The 20,983-nt window shown below is 35.5% G+C and overlaps 1 protein-coding gene across 7 annotated transcripts in view; it reads right to left on the minus strand.

The window, feature by feature from the left end:
* agap1 (ArfGAP with GTPase domain, ankyrin repeat and PH domain 1) overlaps nucleotides 1-20,983 on the minus strand; it is a 351,020-nt gene that overhangs the window by 297,544 nt on the left and 32,493 nt on the right. The gene's annotated exons all lie outside the window — the stretch shown is intronic.

The following is a 20,983-nucleotide window of genomic DNA, read 5'->3' on the forward strand; positions in this document are numbered from 1 at the left end:
ATATTACATGTCTTACTAATAAGCGATTTTATAGACCGTTTACATTTTTATGCGTTCATGTGCAGATCAAAGGAAATATATTTAAAGCTTTGTAAACCTTGTTTTGCCTTCATATCACTTAAAATAAGTCAACATTGAAGGTGACAAGATTCATTCTCTGTATCTAGATTGTCTCATTTCAAAACACTCGGTTTGGCCTGGGTGGACTTCGAAGAACTCACCTTTGAAGTCTGCATCCTTAGAGGATGCACAGGCCCGTAGCCAGCTTGGTGAAATGGGTGATTCTTCTTTTTTTAAAAAGTGGACCTTTCTGCAATTATACGCCTCATTTTCTATTTAAGTCTATGTAAATACTGCATTTGATAGACATTTTAAGCACTACTCTGAATTAGCTTGTCAGATGGTCATCATAACCACACTTTTTCACAAATTTAGCCAAAAAGAGTATTCATTCATTCAATTATTTTCTTTTCAGGTCTAGTACCTTTATTAATCTGGGCTCGCAAAAGCAGAATGAACCACCAACTCAACAAGCATATGCTTTATGCAGTGGATGCACTTCCAGCTGCAACCCATCACTGGGAAACATCCATACACACTCATTCACACACATACACTACGGACTATACCACATGTCTTTGGATTTGTGGGGGAAACCAGAGCACCCGAAGGAAACCCAAGCAAACACGGGAAGAACATACAAACTCCACACAGAAATGCCAACTGACCCAGCCGAGGCTTGAACGTGCTACCCACTGTGCCACCATGCAGCCCAAAAGAGTATTCAAATCAATTTTATTATGGTATGCTTTTGGTGCTTCACATCTTTCAATTGGTCTTTTTTGTCAAGAATAAGGTCTGAGATTTAGAAAAAAAAGTTACTTGTAAACTGTTTTCTTAACAATACAGTAGCAAAAGATGACTTCTCCTACATTAGATTACACAACTGGATGTTGGCCTCATGAAAAATATTTGTTAGCATTGGCCAAAACTGATTAGCTAAAGTCGACAGAGGATTTTACTCGGTCTTAAAGCATTTTTGATGGGTTATTTTCACCATGATGGCATAGCAGCCAAAACAGGATCAATGAGCTCATGTATGGGACAAATTCTGGACCTTTGTCAGTGAGGGGTGGGTCTTCCGAACCACCTGAATCCCCCCTGGCTTTGAGCATGATGCAGCCTCCGAAATGAGACACAGCATTTGTTATGTCTGGCTTCATGGTTTTTATATTTCAAAACAGGAAATTTAACTTGAATTCGATCTAATGATGAACTTTAAAGATAAATAAATATCTAAATAAATAAATAAATATTTTTACTGTACGATTAACATGACATCAATCTTACAAAATTAACCTTGTTATCCCCTATCCAGAAAAGTAAACCCCCAGACTAAATAATGAAACTGTTGTTTCTGCGAGCCTTTTTCAAAGTACTTTTTTAAAAGATACAAGTGATATAACTGATATAGAACATGTCAAATAATAAAATATGCCTACTATCAAACATAGATACAATTACAATGACTAAACAGAGTAAGATACACAGGATGAATGAAAAGATCATCCTGAAGGCATGTGAGGACAATGTAAATCTACTAAAACATGCCTGTGCATAAAGAGTGTGTGATCAGCCTGTCAGAGAAAATGACAGAGCTTGTGTTTAGAAAGTGCACCGCACACTTGAATGAATGAATAATTAAGTAAAAGAGCTGTGAGTCACTGGTCTCTCTGACATAATCAGTCTGGTTTGCTTTATATTAGAGCTGTTTTGGACTGAACATTTGAAATGCATTCACTGGATCAGTGGACACTAAACCTTCCTGGAATTTAATGACTAAAAATGATCTGATCAGAAGCAGAGAAGCCAAACTTGATTAAAAGTGCCCTTATTATGGATTATAAAGCATTTATATTTAAGACTGGCAGAATTCCCCAACAACAGGATCACATGTATGCAAGGTCAAAAAATACATTTGTTTTTACCATATTTGTTCAATAATTCATTCAGCAAATTAAACTCTATTTTGCATGACATTAATCTGTCGTGATTGGTCAGATCACCCAGCCTGTTGTGATGAGTCTAACTGTGTGCAGCACATGTTCGAAACAAAACACCATTAATATGGCATATCATAATGTCAAATTTAAGACTTTTTAAGACCTTTTTAAGAACATTAAGTATAAAATTTAAGACCTATAAATTCAATTTCAAAAACACGCACACACATAAAGAGAAAATGCAAAATCACAAAATTAGTGGTAAAATAAATGTATTCAAATTGAACAGCACTAAAGACAGGTTAGATGCACTATTAAACTAAAGAAAAAGCAAACAAACATCTTAAGGCTGGTTTATACTTTCGCCTGGTGGCTCATCGCGCACCTCACGAAATGGACGAGGCTTTTATATTTGACACGTTCACCATTGAGATTTTCTTTAAATGACAAGGGGTGGTCAAAAGTAACAGACAAATTCAATCAGTCGGACAAACAGAGACGTGGAAAGTTTTCGGAAGTAGGACAAATCATTAATATAATTGAACATTTTTAAACTAATTGTTTTAAATTATTTTTTTATTTATTATTATAGATAGATTTTTTATAACCATTTTTTTATCTAAATGATGCATCACTTGCTTTTGTTCATATCCAAGACAGTTCTACCTATTACTGTAAAATATTAATGGCAACAGAACTTGGGTTGCTCTACAATTATATATTTTTTGTTATGGCAAGAATAAAAACAAAAAAGTACACTCACTAAAAATACTGACGTTTCTTTTCTATTTTATTTTGCCCACTCAACATCAACATTACAGTCTGGCTAGTTTCTCTCCTCTACTTAAAAGCTAAAAAGGCAATAATGGTCCAACATTGCTGACCATTATCACCAATAAAGCCTAGAGAAACAGGGCATCAGTATATTGTAAACTGATAGGTTCATATATTCCCTTCCAGTTACAGTTGAAGTCTGAAGACTCCACTTTTGCCATGGTCTTTTTTTGTTGTTGTTGTTGTTGTTTTAATAAACTTATTCCTCTGGTTTTTCCAAACCTTTACAAAAACTTTCCACATTTCCTACTGCTGTTGCAGTTTCTAGCCAAGAATTATTGGTCATCTGGTTCTCCATATAATCAGGCATGGACGCATCGTTAAGATGTCTGTACAGTCACATTTCATATTCAACTCAATTCAAACGTGACGCAGCGCAAACTGTTCACTCGAGTCTCAAAACATTTTGTGAGCACCGCCAGCCGAAATCATGTCGCGCACACCCAAAGCGAACCTGAGGCTAGTGCAAGGTTGTCTTATTTGTAGTTGTAATACCACAAATTACAATTGGACTAGTAAAATAAAGAACTACAACACCACGAAAACATGTAAAATGAGCATTAGATATACCGTTACATGGACATCGGAAAAATAAGACCTGTGCAAAATGTTTAAGACCTAGAACAGCGAATTTAAGACTTTTTAAGGCCTTAAATTTCAATTTTTTTAATTTTACACTTTTTAAGACCCCGCGGAAACCCTGCATGTATATAAAACATTTTAAACAGTGTATGAAAAGACAACATGGCTTCAATTTTATCTTATTATTTAAAATCAGAATGCAAATGCCAAACATGACTAGAGTTGGACCTCTCAATAAGAAGTGTCAGTATTGTTTATGCCACTTTGACAAATACAGTGCTTGCATGACTTAATGTACATTAAATTATTATAATATTAATGGTGCTATATTCTGTTCAACTAATAAAAGACTAAGAGAGGAAATAAGATGTTTTATGCCAATGCTAGCAAACCTAGCCCACAGCTTGATGGTAAACAACCAAGCAGTAATGATATTTGCATTAGCCCATTACAAGAAGATATTGAAAAAGCATTGCAGATTGTACAGCAGCAAAATCCCCTATTCTTTGCATAACATCAAGTAACATCAACGGCAATTATTGTCTATTCATCCACACATTTCTAGACAATTGCAGATGAACAGATATTGCTGGTTAACCTGAGATCTACAAGCTGTGTGGAGCAACCACAACACACAACTATATACACAATTTGCATAATACAGTGAGTATGAATTAAATCGACTAAAAAACACTTACAGGTTGTGATCCATGGGAAGCAGCAACGGCTACAAATAAACTGAGTAGTGATTCTTTTTTAAAGGTGCCCTATAATGAAAAAATCTATACTAAGGTATAGTAAAATAATAAAAGATCAAAATATGAAAACGGCGAAACTGTGAGAATCAGACACCACTGTTTCCTCGTTCTCAAAACTCTGGTGGACAATGAACCAATCAGAAGACAAAACAATCTGTGACGAGACTAACGAGCCATGCTGCATTTGCATATATGCCTACTTTAGGTCATTCATCCAGACCCGGCAAGCAGCTACGTCATCAAGAGGGCACCAACACAATATGCAGCTCTGAGAACATAAAAAAAATTTTATATGCACGTCTCAGGTTGCGTTTGATAAAGAAAACATTTTCTAGTGATACAACAATGATACTTTTCCTTCTTTTGTAATTTTAAGCATATATTTAACTTAGTATGTATGTGGAGCTTTTATTTTGTAAATGTGAGCCCCAAATTGTTTACTACTCGTTAATGGGCAACAACAGCACGAGGCATAACTCACTTCAGAATGCAAAATTTACAGATTACACATCTATCCATCTTTAGTCTGAAGAGGTATAAGGTATGTTTAGTTACATCTTTTGTTCATTTATCGTGTTTGTTGTGAAATTTGATGCGTATGTTTTAACAAACACACATAGACTGCTGTATTGTGTCAAATCACTCAGCTGACCTGTCATATGTTCATATGTTTGTGCAGAGATTGACACTTAGGCCCAGTCCCAATTCTCCCCCTTAGCCCTTACCCCTACCCCTCGTTTTGTGCATTCCCATGAAGGGGTAGGGGTCTCAATTCTCTATACTCTTTAGCTTGAAGACGTAGGGCTAAGGAGAAAGGGTGAATAGCCCTCAGAACGGAGATTTTTCAGGACCACATTCGAAACCAAGGAGTTAGAAAATTTTCCAGAATACACAACCCACAACTGCAGGATAGTTACACCCGGAAGTCAGGAGATCCACAAATGAGTACTTTTTTTACAACAAACAAGTGCATGTTTTGATACATTCATAACCACGTTTTTATTTTACGTCATGCTTAAAAAAAAAAAACACATAAATAAAACCCACTAAATTTCGCAATCTATAATCCATAATCATAACTCCTGTATAGCAGACCCACAACATTCTGACATTTGACGGCACTCAAATACCCTCTCAGAAAAGTCTGGGTGCTGGGAATGGGCTTTTAATAGTGTCTGCTATAAGGTTAATGTTGTTTTTGCTGTGTTTACGTAAATGAATGTGGCCATTGTGTAAATGCGCAGTACAATTATGATCCTATTGCAACATCAGATCATTATGACAACATAATATATCCCTTCAGGTGATTTCTTGATTTCATTTCTTGAAAAAATAAAACAACTGAAATCACTACAGCCATCGCGGCCGTCTAATCTCATATGAAGATGTGTGCAGGTGCTGTAGTGCTGTCCCAATTCTGAGGGGTAAATTTTGAAGGTAGGGGTACAAAAATAGAATTGGGATTTGGCCTTAGTCCTGGCTGTTTTCTTTGACAATTTAGCTTCAAAATACAACGCAATACATCTCTATCACTCTCTTTTGTCAAGTTTAATTATGATTTAGCCTTTATCCACAACAGATCTGGTGAGCAAAATAGGTTACCGTTACTCTGATTGGGTTTACATTTGTCCGTGCTCTATGTGTTTGTCTATAAGAGAGGAACATCACACCTGAGCTCATTAATATTCACGACACAAACCATATATGGTCAATCATGAACCTTTTGATTCTAGGAGTATTTTATGGAGTAATACAGAAGCTTATTTAACCAATTATGGAGATTTTTACTATGTGGATATCAGAGAACAATTTTACTTATTAAACCAATGCAGTATATGACACCTTTAATAACAACCAACCAGCAAATATCGTGTTGTTGGCATGGTTGATACAACAGTCATCAGTAAAATGACAGAAACAGAGCAAAAGGTTGGGGATGTACTGAAATGAAAGTGAACATTTTTAAGTTTTCCAACTGTGCAATGTTACACTTTTAAATCAACATGAAACATGTCCATTTTAAAAACTACTAATTTTAATGACTCAGAGTCCACTCTTTCTTTTGAGAGACCTTAAGTTTACACATCGTGTACTTTCAGATTTAAAGCTCAGCAGGTTATTTCCATCCACTTGAAAATCATTTTTAAAAATCCCTATTAGGAGCTCTTTGAAGTAGGGCTGCATTATATTAGAATAAATTTCACATTGCAATATTTTGCTTTCCTGCGATATGAATATCATTTAAGATGACTTAAAAACCCTATCTCTAAAAAAATCAATAGGGATGATTTTGTGGGGCATGACATCTGCATAAAGTATAGAAAGCTATCCCAAAATAAAATTAAGAACTTAAAGAACAGATGAAAACTAACAATATTGAGGTACAGATATTCTATGTAAATATGTAAATGTTGACATTGCAGATACTGCGATGTGACTATTGCAGATAGGCATATTGTGATATCTATGCTGAAATTATATATTGTGCAGCCCTACTTCAAAGTGTCACAAAGCCCCCCTATTTCAGCAGTGTTTTTTCACACCTTCTATTTAAAAAGAGTTTAGAAAAGGGGGTTTTCAGCTGTGAAAAGATGGGAGCGGCGTGTGGAAAGAGGGAAAGGATTGCATAAAAAAGGTATTACACACATCGACAGCTGATTAGCACACTGGCAATGCAAAAACATACACATAGGTGAGATGGAGAGGAATGCAGAGAGCAGCAGATACAGCAGTTCAGAGAGCAGTTCTAGACGTCAGAATGCCCTGAATTACACAGCGAACAGATAGATGACAATGCAGGTCCACTGCCTCAAATAATGAACACATTAACAAAACCAAACAACTGCGTCAACAAGTAGTACATTGGCTCATTTCTGTGAAGTGCTCAGTTCAATGATGTTCATGCCAAGACAAGTACATCCTAGATGTCTTCTTCCAAATACAAATAGAAGTAATCACTTTACAGTTTCAAATGATGTCTTCGTCTTTTTGTACAACCAATTTTAAGTTACAGAAAAATCTGTAATCATACTGGACTGGAGCCTTACACACAATAATTATTTTATTTACAGCACAGCCAACTTAACATTGGAGCCAATTCATCAAAGACAACAGTGTTTGTCTAAAACTAATGCAGTGTAGGAACAATGAGAATATATTCACTTGTGTAAAAAAAATTGCAAATTTAAAAGTGAATGCATAAAGCAGGGGTCTCAAACTCGTTGCCCCCGGGTCATTTGCGGCCCTCAGTGCAATATTTTGTGGCCCGCGCCGACCGCTGTACACTGACAGAATCAGCGGAGCGGGGAGAGAGAGCGCTCCCCACTCCGCTGATTTTATCCGTACACAGCGGTCACTGGCATTCCCCGCCCGCCGTGTAAACAAAGGGGCGGGGATGCCGGTGACGTCACCACGCATCCCGCCCCTTTATTAGACGCTGTGATGGGCGGGAAGTGTTAGGAGAGAACTCGCGCCGGCCAGAACCAAGGTAAGCTGTTCCCGCCCCTGCCTGCCACTTAGCTACCTATCTGCAGCCTGCCAGCTACCTAGCTACAGCCTGCATCTTATATAAATTATAGGTAGATACAGACTGGTACAGACTGATGTGACTGGAGTGGGGTGGGGGTGTTTTATTTATACATATATACGCCTTTTTATTAGGTGAGGGAATGGAAGTTTTGAGGGAGTTCCCCCACTTTTTTCTGTGTGAGAAGTTATTCTCCACCTTGAACTTCAATAAGTCAAAGTACAGGTCTAGACTTAATGATGATCATCTTCAAGACATACTGAGAGTCTCAACTGCTTCCGCTCTAAAGCCAAATGTGGTTCAGATTTGTGAGAAGAAGCGCTGTCAAGTCTCTGGCAGCAAGGAGTAATCAAAAGATGCCATGTTCAGAAGAACTGTTCATAATCTTCATCAATGTTCTATTAATGTTCAGGACACTTCATGTTCAGAAGAAATAATTAAAACTGTTAATAATGACATTTGATGACTTTTTTTTGTTGAAATCCCTTATGCGGCCCAGCCTCACCCAGACTTTGCCTCCTGCGGCCCCCAGGTAAATTGAGTTTGAGACCCCTGGCATAAAGGCTGTGTACAAAATCGCTTACCTCTTCTGTAAGTACATTTGAATTCAAATTCACTACAAGACCGTTAAAAAAGTACTGTCTACACAGTATGAATAAGATTAGTATGAATGGAGCTTGGACATAGTACATATGCCATTTGTCATTATCACTTGACCCACCCGCATCAGTTGCGTCACTTAACTTCTATTAAAGAATCTCTCACGTGGCATCATGGGATAGCATAGCGATTGCACACTTCAGAAACTTACCAGAAGTAGTAGGTGATCCGGGTACTTCGCGCATACTGATTTTTGAATACTATGAATTCAGACATGCTACTAGGCTTGCTTGAAAGCGTTTTCAGAGGCACCCAGTGTACCATATGGTCTAGTGTTTCTCAGCCCTGTTCTAGGATGGTTTGCACATTACCTTAATCAGACATACCTGAATCAAGTCTGGATTGGTTGTGTGATACAAAGGTGACAAATGTGAAAAATGTGCAGTCCAGTAGGAATAGGGGTTACAGAACTAAAATGATATCACATAATTTTCTAGTATTTATTGCGATAATGGTAATTTTGACGATAATTTATATGTTTTTACTGAGATTTTCAAATATGCTTTAATGAAGAAGTAATCAGTTAAGGTCAGCTTTCGCTGCATGAGGATAAAGAAGATAGAAACTGATACATGAATTAAGCATAAGGCGATAACATTAACATTGCGATATCGATGGTTAAACAACATATTGCGCAGCCCTATGTTCAGTGATTAATTTTCTCTCAAACCCCTCCTTTGAGAGAGACTAATCTGCGCTGATTGGCCTGATGACCCAGTCTGTTGTGATTGGCCCACTGTATTCAGCATGAGATGGAGAGAGATGCCCACCACAGTTATAAAATATTACAGAGTAGATGAGGCCAATGCAGGAATGCAATAAAGCGATGCAGTTAAACACCAGCACGTTACAGTTAAACACCAGCACCTCTACTCTTAACCACAATCCCAAGTAATAACGACACACATTCAGTATTATTCCACACAGTGAGTCAGCCAGTCAGTTGAGTTAATAGCTAAATATTTTGCTATTAACTAATATACTAATGTCCGCATGTCCTTTATGGAACAATTCATTACAATAGAAGTAGAAAAACATTCATTATAAGTTTATTTAAAAAGCACCTAAATAGTTTTGCATTTTGTGATTTTTTTCAGTTGAGCTAAGTATTTTCCATTTATGTATTTAATCATTAAAGATTTCTTAAAAATACTGTAAAAATTTTATTTCGTCTCGGTCTCGTGAACCCATTCTCGTATCTTGTCTCGTCGAGATTTACACCCTTTTTTTAGAGTGCATGCCTTAAGAACTGAATTTATTTTATGCCATATCTATTTAGAGTCTATATATAAATAAATATGCATTTAAAAGGTTGTTATTTATAGCGTATCAAATGTGTTTGAATGATGTCATACACTGTTCATGCAAAATCAGACAAAGTACTAGAAACTAAATTTGCAAGTGCATTTAAATTTTGACCGCAATGTGCTTCCCTTTGAAGCACCGTCATACTCACTTTACACAACATACGTTTCTGCAACTTTAATTCAGACACTTTCTGCTATTATACATTACATTAAATATAATTATACCTCAACCCTTGATTTCATATACAAGCTTCTCGTCTCCGCATCAAAGTTTTCTCTTATCTGATCTGGTGGACATTTCAGTGCATCCTAAAGTCAAACCATTAATGGGACCTTTAAGAAATGAACACAAGTAACATTATACACCTTCAAGAGGCATCTGTTCCCATAATTACAAGCTGTCACAGCATCTCTCTCAGTAAGAATACGGCTATCACTACGCGGCACGTCCTCCGTTTCATTAATAAACATTAAACGGCCTCAGCCAAAAACCAGATATGAAATTGAAATATCTCGCTTCCCCCACAGGCCTCCCACGCATAAGAAACAATCGCAGCAGATTTTTGGCACTCAAGTTCTGTATTGTTAAACTCTCTGCGGGAAGTTGTGATACCATGATAACAATGTCACACCGCTGGATCTCCTTTCAACACAAGACCACCGTTTCAGCACAATATGACCCTGCTATATGAAAACTCAGCAAGTGCACCAAATCAGAGCTGTAACAAGTGGAGTGAAAGATGAGGTAAAAGGAGGTCTGAGGAGTTTGGTGCAATTCCCAGTCAGCAGGGATGACCTAGAACCACGGCCGCCCGCAGGCAGTTGCATCCACAGGGGTTAATTAGCCCAGCTTTCCACCGAACCAGCCAGCGGAGGCACCATGGCAACCCCAGAACACCTGAGCACTGTGTGAGTGTGTGTGTGTGTTTTGCACACTCATCCTTCTCAGTGCCAACTTGTCCACTAAACGGCCTAAATAGAAATTCTATATTCCGATGCCAGGGGAGCAGCTGACAAAACAGCTCTGGTGAATTTTCCAGAATCAGGCTACATCTCTAACTGCGGACAAGGGGGATTAGCGCAGGTTTCTGCCTCACGTTACATTATTTACATTCTGTTTACTGAACTCAGTTCCCTCACCTTTGTAATCCAGATGCCAGAAACACGCCGAGACAAGAGCATGACCTCTGTAGGTCACTAGAATGAGCCTTGACATTTAAAACATTCTTTGGAAAAACGTTGTCTGTAAAGAGACGGGTTAGGTGGAGGATTAGAGCGCAGACAAGATAAGATGTAGTGAAGATTAATTGTGATTTCATTAATTATGAAATGATTAACAATTGTAGTTTTAATGATAAGTATGCTAACATTATTAAATACAGTAAAAGTCAGAATTATTAGCCCTCTCCTCTATATTTTTGCCCCAATTTCTGTTTAAAGAAAATAAGAATTTAAACACATTTCTAAACATAATAGTTTTAATAACTAATTTCTAATAACTGATTTCTTTTATCTTTGCCATAAGGACAGTACATTATATTTACTAGACATTTTTTCTAAGATACAAGTATTCAGTTTAAAGTAACATTTATACTTCATTTAGGCTTGTGTATTCTTCTGTATCACACAATCTCCATGACCCACACCGCATGCCTTGAGCGTAGTCGTGCATTTATACTTCCGCGTGCTGTTTGTGTTGCTCTGCAATAACACTTTCAAAAAAAAAAAAAAATAGCTGGCAGTGGGGTTTTATGCTTCTCTATGTTGAGTTTCATCAGGGGTTTTTGTTTTTTTCTGAATGCTACCTTAAATGTACAAGTAGCTCAAACTCGCTCATTCTGAAGCGGGAACCAACAACTTTAATCATAAGGTAAATTCAAAACAAAAATTTCCATCTGGAGCTTCTTCACAGGACTCGACACTTAAACAATCGCTCCATCAGACCCACGGCTCTCAGCACCACCCTTACACTTGTCACCGCTACCAACCCGACCAATCACAGAGCTTGCGATACACATTGTTGCAACATGTAATTACATTTTTTAAGAGGTGGGCGTCAGCGTCGGCCAAAGCAAGGGCTATGAAACCGCACAAAGGCTGTGCCAGACCATACACGTCTGCTCGAAGCAAAAGTATAAACCAGACTTTAAATAGGTTAATTACGTAAACTAGGCAAGTAAGGTTAATTAGGCAAACCACTGTATAATGCTGGTTTGTTCTGTAGACAATCTAAAAAAATACATCCATTTCTTAAAGGGGGCTAATAATTTGGACTCACAAACTTTAAAAATTTAAAAGTAAAAGTAGAGTTTAAAAGCATTTACTGTGTGATGAAGTGTATTTAAAAGACTGCATAATTTAGGTTAGAAACATATTATTGTAGGGTTATTGTTTTTTTTATACATTTTGAGATATTCAAGGGTTAAGTCAGGGGTGTTCAAACTCGGTCCTGGAGGGCCGGTGTCCTGCTGAGTTTAGCTCCAACTTGGTTCAATACCCCTGCCAGGAAGTTTTTAGTATATATAGTAGGAGCTTGATTAGCTGGTTAAGGTGTGTTTGATTAGGGTTGGAGCTAAACTCTCCAGGACACCGGCCCTCCAGAACCAAGTTTGGAAACCCCTGGGTTAAGTAATATCCCACAAGCCGATCAAAATGCTCAATACTTCATTACTTGTGGTTAGAACACAGGAGTCACATGTGCTTGGTTGTATACTATTTTAATAAAATGTTTAGTTGCCTAAAAAACATTGTTGTAATACTTTGAGCCACTAAGAATTGTTCTTATGTCAGTGACCATCTGTAGTCCCTAGAGCCAGCCCCCAAATGCAAATCGATAAATTGCAGTTTCAGTTGCTTCTGTATTGGCTTTACGAGGGAGAGCTAAATGTTGCTTGTTTGCGTACATCAGAGCGGCAGAGTTTTGTTCCTGAATGAATCCACTTTTAAAGGAATACTTTGCATCAGTAATTCAATGATCAATTCCTAAAAAATTTATTTGCTTCATTTCTGAATAAATCAGCTGCTCTGAATGAATCATTTGAATAAATTATCCAATGAATCATTCATTAAGACAGGGATTCAGGTCTTTACCTTCTGGTGGTTTTAATGTCATGCTGAACAACTTATGACTAAACCAGAAGAGGGTATTCAACCTTAAAATATTACTTAAAAAATAAGGCATATTTCTCAAAAATAGGTTGAGAGTTGTTCCAAGTAGGTGTGCACTTGAACAAAAACATATGTAACAAAATCATTTAATTGTAAGGGGTGGGTTTTGAGCCATGGGTGCACGAAGTTATATAATATTAAACAATGATAATCAGTAATACAATGTAATAATGTGCAACTTAACACTAATTTCTATGGCTCACTGAATGAACATCCATGAGGCAACTGAAAAAGCATGAATGAGTCTTAACTTTACAAGGAAATCTGTGTCACTCTGTGAATTATTACTGTCCTTTATGACCATGCTGTAGGGTTCACATGAGGTTTATGAAACTTTAAGGAGCAGTCTACTCAGTCATCGTTTACTCAGAATTCAAAAACTCAGTTTTTTTTTTAAACCGCGAAAAAAGAGCATTTGAAGAATGCTTTTACTGTTTGGTTATTACAATGAATGTCTAAAACTGCAAAAAGAAAATGTATCATTTAAAAGCAATCAAACCACTCCAGTGAAAGATCACTATGATTATCTAAACATTGAATATTTCTAAGCTATGTTTGTTTGTTTTTTGTAACATAAAAATATGTGAACTGAAATAAAATTAGCTTTAGCTTAAATATTTTATTTCCGCTAGCCCGCAAGAAATTATTTTTCATTTAAATTTGGTTTGGTTTGAACATATAATTCAATTTAAGAAAAGATGTTTGTTTATATTTATCTGATAATAAATGGTTAAGTAATAAATGTTTTTACAACTGGTTCACTTTCATATGCTTAACAGATATGTCTGTAATTGGCTAAAAGAATCATCTAAAACTTTATAAAATGAATCATTACTAATCAAACACAAAATAAATCTGCTTTACATACTTTGTGTGTACTGTGTATATTTATTATGTATATATAAATACAAACATCCAAGTATAAATATGTATATTGATTTATAGAATGTTTTTATATTCATATTTAAAATATATACAACAAAAATTGTTATTATAATTATTATAAACAATATATGTCAATATTTTACTTTATGTATGTATGCACAAGTCAGAATTATTAGCCCCTCTTTGATCTTTTTTTCTTTTTTAAATATTTCCCAAATTATGTTTACCAGAGCAAGGAAATTTTCACAGTATGTCTGATAATACTTTTTCTTCTGGAGAAAGTCTTTTTTGTTTTATTTCGGCAAGAATAAAAGCAGTTTAATTTTTTAAAATCATTTTAGGGTCAATATTATTAGCCCCTTTAAGCTATATTTTTTTCAATAAACTAAAGAACAAACCATCATTATACAATACCTTGTCTAATACCCTAACCTGCCTAGTTAAAATAATTTACCTAGTTAAGCTTTTAAGCTGTATAGGTGTCTTGAAAAATATCTAGTCAAATATTATTTACTGTCATCGTGGCAAAGATAAAATTAATCAGTTATTAAAAATGAGTTATTAAACTATTGTGTTTAGAAATTAGTAAAAAATAAATAAATAAAAACTTATCTCCGTTAAACAAAAATTGGGCGAAAAAATAAATAAACAGGGGGGCTATTAATTCAGGCGGTTTAATAATTCTTACTCAACTGTATATATAAATATACACACTATAAACATATCTTAAGGAAATATAATCTTTTACATTATATAAGTAGTAATTCATGATTAAACAGCAGTATAATCATTACTTCAAGCTCTTTATCGAGCGCTTGCAAAGATGCACAGACACAGGAGCATTTAAAGTCACATCTATCAAATCTGTCAATCGGATGCCTCCGATATGGATGGATGCTCACAGACACATCTGTTGAACATGTGAACACAATGGCTAATCAGCGGTGTTTAAAGCTATACCTTTACACATTAATGATGTAACCAAAATTGTAAAAAGGTTTCAATTGCGTTTTAAACAAAAAAATTTCATTCACACGACAATGGTTTTAAAACAATCCGTGTTTATACCTTGGAAAAAAATGTCCAAAAACTATGCATTACGTATACCAGGCCATGTTTGGCACTGTCAACTTGTTAGTAAACCTGTAGAGAAGTGATGATGTAAACAATGGCCTGGCATTGGCACTGGCCTGGTAACGCAGCATTTTTGCATTTTTTTCAACAATGTATTATTAGCACATGCCATTAATCTACACCTCCCTAAACACATTAGGGGTATCAAATTGATTGCACCATAATGCAGAAGTTGAGGATTCAGTATTGGTTCAGTAATGGATCATAACTGGTTATTATATAATGACATAATTTACATCATATGCGCTACGTCACGGTAGCATACTATTGTGAGGGAGGCAAGCGCAAGTAATTAAAAGTGCTTAAATAACATATAGAATATTAAATTGTATATGGAAAGCATCATCAATGCACTGTGATGCAACAAAATGTCGAATTGAAGTGGGCATTTCTGTGCAGAAGTTTGTTAAAAATCTGCTGATTTGATTATAGGAGTGATTATAGGACAATCATAACTAAAAACTTAATATATTAAATAAAATATAATCGGTTTTAAACTTTTATTTAATGTTTACAATGCAAATCCAATTAGATCCACTTTATTTGGTAAACAAAACCAGTCTCTTATAAAATATCTCTATTAAAAAAAAGAAAACATTACTTTACAAACCGTTTTGTAAATCAATCATATGAATATTTTCATATTAGTCAGTAATATTACTAAAATGAGTTTAAAAACTGAATAAATACAAATTTACACACATTTACGAAAGTAAATAAACAGAATCAATGATGGGTTTAAAATCTGCGGAAATCTGCAGAATTCTGTGCACAGATTCGTGTGGGCCTAATCATGACTGATCTGAACTATGAGAGCAGGTTCAAATCCCTTAAACACATACTATGCACACTCATGACATCTTTTCAAAGACACTAGTTCTCGGTTTTGCCATTTTCTAAAACTTCTATTTTGATTTTTGCATTTTTACAGGCAAAACGCATTCAACTTTTCCAATTTGGATTCAAAATAAAAAATAAAAAAACTAAGAATCCACTCAAAGGTGCTCAATGCTAGAAGGAATCGTTGGTGTAGCACATTTTTGTATTTCAAATTAAATTGGTATTGAAGTCGGTACTTTTGACAGTAATTAACATTTGATGTATTCATCCAATATTTAATAAATTTTTGCATCACAGGAATTAAGGCCGTGCGATTAATCGAAATCGAATCGCAATTTGAAATGTTGCAATTAAATAAATCGCAAGAGGCTGCAATAGAAAATATATACACCATGTATAATATAATTTCCCCCACCCAGAACAAACCAATTAAATTAGCTCACTTTCATTTTTGCCCCAATCAAAATTGTGCGACCAAACTATGCAAAACGACTACAATGAATGAAACAAACAGAAAAGCGTGGACAAGTGGGATAATGGCATTTGCCACTTCAGAAGCATTAATAGACGAATTAACATTAAAGAAAAACAGCATGTCAGTAATATAGGAATATTTTGATTTCAATATTTGGAAGTCACAGACACCAAATAAAAACAGGTCATTTGTAAGAGCTGTCGCAGAATTATTGCCACAGCATGAGGAAATACAACAACCAGCACTTAAAAAAAGCATCACAGGCAGCTGAATGAAGAGCGTCTTGATAAAAAGTCAGCTAAAAGTATTGCCAGTGACACTCAATCTAGTAGCAAGCAACAGCAAAGTACAATTTCAGAGATGTTTGCGGCTGTTACACCATATAAAAAAACATCACAAAGGCACCAGGAGATAACTAACTCCATAACTCATTACTGTTTGTTCTAAAGAAAAATTAGTATTTGATTTCTGAATATTTATAAACAAATTTAAATAAAAGTTGGAGTTATTTCATATTTTTTCAGTTCCTCTTTTTAACCAACACTTCGATACTGAACTACGTTACAGATTGAGCTGAAGCTTGACTACAAAATTAAATCACAAATCAAACTGAAATTGCTATATCTGTCCAAAAAAAAACAATTAGATATTTCCCCAAATCGCACAGCCCTAACAAAAATAACAGAGTCCAATCCAGACTATAAAAATGGTCCAGTCTCACAGACTTCTGGAAGGCTGAACTTAAGTCAGACATACCAAGTAGTTCATGTACACAAACCATGCAGAGATCTGGGTCGACGCTCGCAGGCTATGTTAGCACAGACTCTTGAGGTGCAGCAGAAGTCATTAATTACTCCACTAACACTGAAAGCGGGGTCTAGAACTGGCAGATGGTGACCTAATACAAGAGGACGGTCCTGAAGGAAAGTGCCATTGATTTCCCTCTTCCTTTCTAAACGGGGGCCAGATGGGAGCAGTGCCTCTTATTGATGCAAGACTTCCACTTTCAATGCCAATTCAGCCAGTGAGCTTTACCCATTGTAAGGCGGTAACCCTAAGTTGTACAGACACAGGCTCGGCTAATCCGTTGCAGTTTTCCTTACAAGAATGGGGAGGGGTTGGGTGGATGCAGATGGCCTGTAGATTGTGGACACAAACGTTTCATTTTAAAAACCAGGTAACACAGTTATCGCTGTTTAGGTGAAATTAGAGCAGGCTCAGTAAGTGTGCAGCTGGAGCGCTTCATAATCTGACTAAGGCTTTCCCACAAACCACTACTGCATAAACAAATGATGCCCAAGTCAGTACAAAAAGTGTCCCAGCACTCCCAGGCAGTTATAAATGACTCAACAATTTAGTTATAATATTATATGGGACACAACAGAGTAGGGCTGCACAATATATCGTTTCAGCATCGATATCGCAATGTGCAAATCCGCAATAGTTACATCGCAGGGATCTTCAATGTAGTCTGAATTATAGCTGCCCTAACATTACAGTTAACAACATAAAGTCATAGGAATAAATTTTAACTTTAGAATGAAGGTTTTATATTTGCGTGTGTTTTAAGGAATGTCACTATGTAGCATTTCAAGCTAATTTAAGCTTTTTGGGCACAGTAATTGAAAAAGATTAAATTAAAGATAAAAAGTCTCTATTTTAACGATCTAAGCGCAAAGTCTAAAGCGCATGGCGCAAAAGAATGGAAGACATGTCCAAACAAACTTCTGCAATTTTAAGGACAAAAAAAAAAACGCTTTGCGCCCCCGCTGATGGACTAACAGGGTTGTGCTTATTCTCTTAATGAGTTATGGGTGTGTTTTGAGCATAACGTGCATTAAACCAATCAGAATTTCATCTCCCTTTCCCTTTAAGAGTCAATTGTGTCACGTCATGGCGCATTTGCTATTACATGGTTGGACTTTGTAAGTGAAAAAAGCAAATGCTTCCCTTCTTTTTATTTTATTTGTAAGTTCAGTTCTAATTTCCAGCACGTAAAACGTAAAAATGAACAAGTATAACCGAATGAGTCCAAAAAACTGAGTTATATTAAAATGCGCATCCTATTCTTATGCCCCATGGTGATACATACGTCTCCAAAACTGACAGGTGGTCAAATCTAAACTTGTTTTTATTAAAACAAATATAAATATGCATTTAATAAACAATACTGCTAATAATATTAACATCATACAACTTGTCATGCATAAACAAAAGAAGCCTCTCGATGTGAAGAAGGCATGAGGTAGTGGTTTTTAATTTAATAATCAATAATTTTTGTAAAATTAATCCTTTATTTTGTCATTATTTTTTCTTTATTTTAATACTTTATTGCTGTACATCCTGTGTGTATTAAGCAATGTGTAAATGTTTTAGACCTGCATAGGCTTATAACTAACGCGCTCTGCACTAGACTTTAGACCAGCTTTTAGTTGGTCAATGGCATGGTCTATTTCAGTTTCCCAATATAGCAAAGCACCAACAATGCGACTTAATACACCTCCTTTTCAGACCGGAACACATTTGCTATTTAAACAACGTGGCACAAAACGTGAAAATTACTGTTGAGCTGGTCTGAAAATAGCAACAAATCAAGCCATACGTCTTGCGCCATATTGCACCAGGTGTATGATGGGGCCCGAAGTGTACATTATATAATTATTTACTCGATGAAAACAATACTGTTTTGTTGTTATTGCCATTTTTATCATTATACAGTGATTATTTTATTTCTGTTTTGGGATCCTGTTTGACTCTCCAGAAAATCATAAATCATTTTTTATTAGAATTTTTTCTGCTGTATTTTACTTTGTTTGTCATTTTTAAAATTAGCCTATATTTTATGCAGATACACTCCGCTACAGAAATCAATCCCAGAGCGATCTAAAATTCTAAACTCTTTACAATCTATTCAAGTCATCTAGTGAAATTGCATTTATATCGCAATATATATTGTTGTAAAACAAATTTGCAATGTCAGTTAGTTTCAATATCATGCAGCCAGAAAGTGCTGGGGTACTTCTGCTATGCTCAAGATATTGTACAACTTTAAATACACAAACACAAAAAGCCTACATTAATTAAAGGCTGAATGATATGGCCAAAAATTCTTAATAATTATTCATAATTAATATAGAAATTTTTGTATCAATCCATGTCAATAGTTTAAAAGTTAAGAGGTTGATCTTTTTAAGCCAGGTTTCGGATCTTATTAGTAAAATTTGTACAAACCATTTTAACAACCTTTTTTAAGGGGTAAAATTGTAACAGTGACTGTTTCAATAAACCACTGGACTGTCAGATCATGTCAACCACAGGTGAAAACCACGAACCTCACACAATGATGACTAAAAGTATAAATTCTTTACAAGCTATTCAAGTTATCTATTGAAATTGCATTTATATCTCAATATACACAATCGCTGTAAATGAAAATATTGCAATGTCAGTTTTTTCAATATCATGCAGCCCTACAACAGAGACTCTCCCATTATGGGAATTCCAGAATTGAAGGAGACAAGGCATATTTTCTTCTTTTTAACAATGCCTCTTAGCCAGAATGTTATTTTTAAATGTACAACAGATGAAAAAGTACAATTATATTAAAGCCAAGTGATGTTTAGAAAAAAAGACTGAGGGGGAATTCCAGTGAAAAATCAACAGAGTGGAAACAAGGCAGACTAAAACACATTTAAGTTCCCAGTTCCCCACAAAGGTGGAGCTTATTGATTCATAAGACTAAAGGCTGGAAAAAAATCTGAAATAAAATAGATAATGCAAAGTAGAAAGCTCTAATGCAGAGCTGAATTGTAATGAAGTTAATGGATCAGTGAGAATCCTATTTTAAAAACACTAAGGAAAACGTATATTCCTAGTTTGAATCGGTTTTAAACTTTGTAGCTTGTCTCTGTATATCTTTCTAATTATTAAAATAATTTGTTATACATCATTTTAATCAAAATAATTAATTATCGCTATTTTAAATCATTTTATAAGCACACAAATCTGTTTCATTGCTTATTAATATTTGAACTTCTTTAAACTTTTAATGTAAGAATAGACCTGTCATGCTGGCATGATTCCATACAATTATTGATTTTTAATAATTAATAAATTATTATCATTAAGATGCGTAAACACTTATTTAAGTGATAATAGCAATATGTTCTATTTATGTAAAATATTAAGTTAACTCTATACATTTTTACTTGTTACACCACACAATTCTCAATAAATACTGAACAAATCTGAACTCTTCTTGACTTCATGGGATTAAAATTGAATATGAAAAATCCACAATAATGTTAAAGCATCTGAGAAATAATCCATTGGCCTATAATGTGAGCAAGACAACGTGAGTGACAGCAAAGCCGCCGGGACAGGTTGCAGCTGGAGGACATCCACTTGAGCCACAACAGAGCGATCAATGATGGGGAAGTGACATCACACCCCTGGAGACATTAATGGGGGAAGCAGCACTGTTAGCAGCAGGAAGGCCACTGCTCTCGTGGCTATTTTTTGCCTCCCTAAGATCTGAATCAGAGCGCTGCTATTGTTTTTGGTTGCTGTCTGCTGCCCTGACCAGAAAGATGAGCAATTTCTGGAGAATGAGGGCCTGAAGGTGCTGGGGCACTTCTGCTATGCTCAATATACGACTTTAAATACACAAACACAAAAAGCATTAATTAAAGGCTGAGTGATATGGCCCAAAATTATTAGTAAATGATTCATCATTAATATAATAATTTGTGTATATCAATCAATGTCAATCCTTTAAAAGTTAAAAAGGGCGATCTTTTTTATAGGGCTTT

This window comes from Danio rerio, chromosome 6 (assembly GCF_052040795.2).
Source record: "Danio rerio strain M-AB ecotype USA chromosome 6, GRCz13ab, whole genome shotgun sequence".
NCBI classification, from domain to species: domain Eukaryota; kingdom Metazoa; phylum Chordata; class Actinopteri; order Cypriniformes; family Danionidae; genus Danio; species Danio rerio.